We start from the raw sequence: 6,193 nt of genomic DNA on the forward strand, positions 1-6,193 counted from the left end.
AGATGCCGTAATCAGTCATATTACATGGGCATTCTGGAAAAGTTTGCTTTTTCATACTATTACAGAAATTGACAAACCAGATGGGTTATTGAGTCACACCGCCATCCCTTTGAGTGTGTGTGTGTGTGTGTGTGTGTGTGTGTGTGTGTGTGTGTGTGTGTCTATGTGTCTATAATACATAGCTCAGTCTGGTTCTCACATATGCAAAACTCCACTTTAAGCTGGTTGCAAAATCGGTGCTCTAACTTTGCTGGTCCTTTAAATTGGGCATCATGTAGTTTTACCGTATTTTATAAACCATTTTACCTTTAAGCCACAGGTAGTTCCGTTCAGGTAGCATAATATTAGCCAGATCCGTTCACCTTGGACGTGGGAAGTACCCTTCTGCAGGAGAAACTGGAAATGGAACGAAGCCATTGATATTTCAGCTGGTACGGCGTTCACAGTGCTGAGTGTTTGAAGATCAGCGTTCACGTTCTGGGAAGCTCAAGCCTTCCAAACTAAACTCACATTTTCATTGTTGACAGGAAAATTTGTTTGTGTCATATTTTACTTACGTGAGTTTTATGTAGCAGAATAATTTTAATTGCCTAGCCACATAATTTTAGAAACTTCTTTGCTAAAATTCTCATCTTAAATTGAGAACTCTCTTGATCGCTTGCATGTTACAGGACTACAGTAAAAGATATTTGTAATCATCTTTTTTCTCACCAGTACTAACCATTAGAAAACATTTTTGAATGAAATGAAATCCTTCATTCTAATAGCTACACCACAAAATTTAGACAGCTTTAAGACTGCATAATTTTTGGTAATACCAGGAATTCTCAGCCTATTTAGAAGTATCCCCGAGTTTAAAAATCCTGAATTCCTGGCTAACAAGTAAATCAACGTAATGACTGGGAAAAGAGACAACTAGAGGGCACTGTTCCCCTTCACTTGATGGATAAGTGACATTGAGGGAATAAGCGGGTAACAGGGAAAGCGTGATAAAAAATGTCTGCAAACACCTGAGATTGAATATCTAGCCCCGTTAGTCCCCCACGTGCTCTTCTAGACTTACGCTGACAATTGGCAAAGGGAAGAAATAGGCGGGGAGGTTTTTTTGCTTGGGGTAGGGGTGGGGGTGGGTGGGCTCTCCAAAATGATTGCATTTTTAATTTTCAGGTTGTGGTGTTCCCTTACCCTTCCCTACTTCAGAATTTTAAGCATAGATCATGATGATGCCAATTTATATGTAACAGTGAGCCCACACTAGATGGTCTTTTAACGCTTGTCACTTCAGAAAGGTTGAGAATCCTTGGTTGAGACTGATTCACTAGAATTTAAAATTTTATGTAATTGTAAACCCTTTCATGCCTAGGAAGAACATGTTGCGCTTGAGATAGCTAGACCTTCAGAGGACGCAGTGTAAACTAAGGTATGTAAAAAATGGGTTTCCACATTCAAGTCGTTTCAAGCCCGCTGTTGTAAACAGTTCCCGCTGTTGAAAACAGTTCTCACCAATTAAAGAATTCATATTCTCACCGCTTTAAGAGTTAAGAAACACTGAAATGTTTCTTAACACTTAAGAAAGCCGAAATGTTGCTAGAAACCCATCGTGTCACCTCTATGGTCAAAGCTTTTTAAGTAAAATTACTATTAATATTAATTACTATTAATATAGTAAAAGCTTTTTAAGTAAAGCACAGCCTTGGATAATTCAAGTCTGCTGTGTCCCAGGCTTGTGTGGCCGGTGAAAGTTTTCGTAAAAAGAGCTTCCTGGCACCGGGCACACAAAACTTTTTAATGGGGCCCGGGTGGCTCTGTGATGAGCTCTACCCTGAATTCCCAGTTACAGTGAGGCATTACAAAAATAAGGAATTTATAAGAATAAAAGGGTCAGTCAAGAAGGAAGAGCAATTATTTCTGGACTTTTAGTAGAATGACTCTTTAAAAGTCAATGGAAATGTCAGTCATTTGACCTAACTATAGTGAAGACCAACCAAAATTGGCAAAACCATGAATTACATGATATTGTAAAATAAAGGCAGTGCGATTGTTTTAAAGCTCACAAAATATTCTGAACCTGCCCGTAGAGTGTAATCAGCAGTTAACTTGTTTATAAATACTATGCTTAAGTTCCTCATTTTCTGAGTTTATGCTTTTTGTAATGTTATTTACACGGGTGCCATGTAATAGGAGCCCTTTCTTAGTTTTTCCAGGATTTAACAGAACATGAAATAATATATCAAGCTGGTTTATTAGAACTTGAATAAAAGATTTTACTTTCAAACAATATAGAACTCCATGCTCCATATTACTGAAATTAAGCAGCTGTTTGAAATAACTCAGATCATCTTGATTACTCACTATTATTTCTAATTGTAACGTGTATTTGATACTTATTTACCTCATTTTCTTTCAAGGCAACGAGGGCTCTAGATCTTAGTACTCTGCCCGTAGACCATCCCTCCTGACAACTCGCTTAACTTCTCAGAGTTGGCTTCCTCACCAAACACACTGGGTGAAGAAGATACTGCCTACCATTCAGTAGCCCTGCTGGAGAAGAGAGATGGGTTCACCTCTGCCAGTTTTCTTCTTAGTAGTTGTGAAATTTGAACTTGTTTTAATGAAGTGTTTCTTTTATGAAATTTTACGTGAAAGCCCAAATGTAGAGCAAAAAGCATGTAAATAAATTCACATAACCTGACATTTCATATCTTCTAGCACATCCTTGGTCAAATGTTTAATAAAAAGTTAGATTGTTATTTTCAAAATTGTCATAGTTCCAGACACTTGCACTTTTTAAGCTGTGTTTCTGCATATTGTTGTATTTAATGCAAATTAAAACTCTAGTTTTATTTATAAAGAAATTTTTTTCTTTTTGAGTTCTGTTTTTCTTCCTCTGTCTCTTACCAGAGTTCTTCTCATTTTTTATGTGCCTTAATCTTTATTTATTTATTTATTTATTTACATTGTCATGCTTTCATCCTACTTTTGCCATAAAACATTCCTTAGAGCAGTAAAATGGGAAAACCTTGGATTTTAGATGGCGGACATTCATTCAGTCAATACTTGGTGAGTGAGTGAATACAGTCTGCCTAAACTTAGAGAGTCTGCCCACAAATCCTACATTGTGTCTTAAAAATACTGAATTTAAATGCCCTAACCCTGTGTGTTTGTGCTGTCTTTCCTTACAGGCCCCACTCTTCTCTATATCTTTATAGCCACCTTGTTACCTGTCTGTCCCCTGTAAGCTTTTCTGTTTGTGATACTGGGAATCCTTTAAGACATAATACCACGCATTGTTAAAAACTCCCCCGGAAGGATAGCTATAGTCCATCTTGATAAGCACTGTCATTTTAAAGTGCTATATGTTTTACATGGATATATTTTAAAATCCTCTTGTGTGCTTTAAATCTTTTGTTTATCTTTGTGGAGATGCCCATCTTATATTTGTAGAATCGTAGAATCAAATTGGAATGGTTCAACTCTTCATTTTACTGTAGGATATTGAAAATATTTTTGGGTATAACTTAGCCTGTTTTCTCCGAGCCCAAATCGGGATACATCATTATAATGAGGATATTTAATACCTGGACCATTCCAGGAAATCTGATGTGTGGGTTGGCCCTGTCTGCAGCTCCATGGTTTCTTTTCGTAGGGTCAGCTGTTGTTTTTATTGACCTGAAGTTTATTTCTACATGACGTGGATTGTCCGCAGAGGCTTAAACACTGTGACTCGCCTTGTTTTCAACTTCAGTGGCAGTTCTTTTCGTTGACATCTGAAATTTTACTTTGTATGCAGCTTTCATTCTGGTAAGGAAGTCTATTAAAATCATAACACCTAAGCTAGAAAAAGGATTTTAGGGGAAGGTAGTTTTCAATTAGCCAGTTCTTTGCATACATGTGAGAAACTAAGCAGATCTCCAGGGTGGAGCAGGTTGCGAGGAGAGTTAGCAAGATTAAGAAAGGGGCAGAGAAAAATGTTCGAAGCTCCCTTAGAATCCCCTTTTACCCAGATACTCTCAGATCCAGAATCTGCCTGATTTTTAAGATTTGATTATAAATATTTATAATATAGACTTCCTGTTGCTGTCACTTTTTTAAACTTTCTTCCTCCTGGAGCATTGCCAACAGCTGAGCTTGGAGGCTTCTACTTGAGCTGGCAGAGGTGGCAGGATGTGGTCCTAGGAGGCCCCTGCCCCAGTGAAGATGGGTAGTTAATGAACAAACCTCCGTTAGTGCCCACTCCGGTCTGGGAAATAGAGCTCCATCCACCCTTAGAAGTCAGTGGGAAAAGGAGACTGTCTACATTTTGTTTTTCAACAAACTCTTCTGCAATCTAACTCATGACCACTTTCCAGTGTCTTCCTATCAGTGTTTCATCAATTCTAAGGTGCACAAATTTTCACATTTTGACTTTTGAAAAGTCTTACAATCAATAGCATCAGTGGCAGCATTTTCCCCCTTAATGTTTCCTAAAGTAGCGACACATCCTACCATTGATGGAGTCTTGCTTGAGTTGATGCAATGTGATAATTTATGGCACAGTCATGTTGAGTTCTCTCTTTAGCAATAGTAATGGGCTCGTGATGATTTCTATCCCACTGACCCGCCAAATTTAACCTTTTCTGTTGAATATTTGTTTTACCAGTTATTTCTCATCCTGTATTCATTTTGGATATTGAAAGCATTGTTATACATTTATTATAACAAAAATAGCTTACATTTATATAACACATAGTATGTGCCTGACAATGTGCTAAGACTCCTACATATATTAACTCACTTAATCTTCACAACAACTGCATGAAGTAATCCCTATTATCCTTAACTTACAAATGAGAAACAGAGAGGTTAAGTGACTTCCCAAGGTCACACAGCTCGTAAGTGGCAGAGCCCAGAGGTCAAGTGCAGGCAGTGTGGCTCTGGAAAGCCAACTCTTCACATTGCATTTATCTTATTGTTTTTTAGTTAAGGGTGAGTCAATTCTTACAGTTTCCCACGATACATTTTAATTTTAGCATTATGTTCTGTATCATCATCGTTGCCTACTTGTTTTAAAATAGGATTGGGGTCCTTGAAAGGGCTATCTGTCTAAGAAAAGTAAAAGTCTTTTTAAAAGTCTGTAGCCATGTGAATTGTATTTATAGAGAAAAAAACTTTTTTTAAAAAAACATCAAACATCGTTTCTACTAATTATTTTGGAACAGCGTTTGGTTAAAAATATACTGACTTTCTTTGACGCCCTTTGTCCGTTATTATTCACTGATGAGACCACCGCATTGAAGTTTGTGCATGTTGTCGAGTGCCTTCGTTCATCTGCAGTCCTGTTGTTATACGGCTTCCACACACTTGCCCTACTATAGATATGTCAGGATTGTCAGTACCCTGTGTTAGAGTATAAGCCTAAATACCACGATATGTGTTTTTCTTTATATTCTATTACCGAACAGTACTGGTGCTTAATACATGTTCATAGGTAAGTAATATATGTCTATTTAAAAAATTATTACTGCAGTAGAGCTTTTTGTTGTTGTTGTTGTTTTTTACGTCATTCTGGTCACTGTCTCCTAAGGAGAGAAGAAAAGAAAATAGTGACAACTGCTCACTAAAGGTGTAAAAAACCAATAGACACAATAATAGTGGTTGGGTGACAATTTAGTTTTATATAATTATCTGCCTAGTAATGTGAGTGCTTACTTGAGCCAGACACAGTTGTAAGCACTTCACATGGATTAGCTCATTAAATCCTGACAAGCCTATAAAGTGAATACTATTATTATCCCTAGTTTACAGCTGAGGAGACTGAATGCAGAAAGTTATAACTTTAACATACTAATAAAAATGCATTAGATTTTTGTAGCTTCCCTAAAACATTGGCATTATTATTATTCTCTTTATTTTTGAGAAAACTGAAGATTTTGGGAATTTGAGATGCCCCCCGCAACCCGCCCCCAAGGTCACCCAGCTAGTAAACAGAACAAAAATACTAATGCTGGCTTTCTGACTCCAAACTTGATTTCCCACCATGCACCACCCTGCCTACTTCTGGTCCCCCAGTACCCATCACTCCATCCTGCGGGGGTCTGCGCTGCGTCTGTTTCCACGTCCCACTGTAGTAGAGAATGTTAGTGGAGTGTGCATTGAACATACCTGAGTCTTCATTCTCAGCTGGATGACTCCCAGGCTCCCCGTGGACACACTC

Source organism: Hipposideros armiger, unplaced genomic scaffold, assembly GCF_001890085.2.
Source record: "Hipposideros armiger isolate ML-2016 unplaced genomic scaffold, ASM189008v1 scaffold_622, whole genome shotgun sequence".
NCBI classification, from domain to species: Eukaryota; Metazoa; Chordata; class Mammalia; order Chiroptera; family Hipposideridae; genus Hipposideros; species Hipposideros armiger.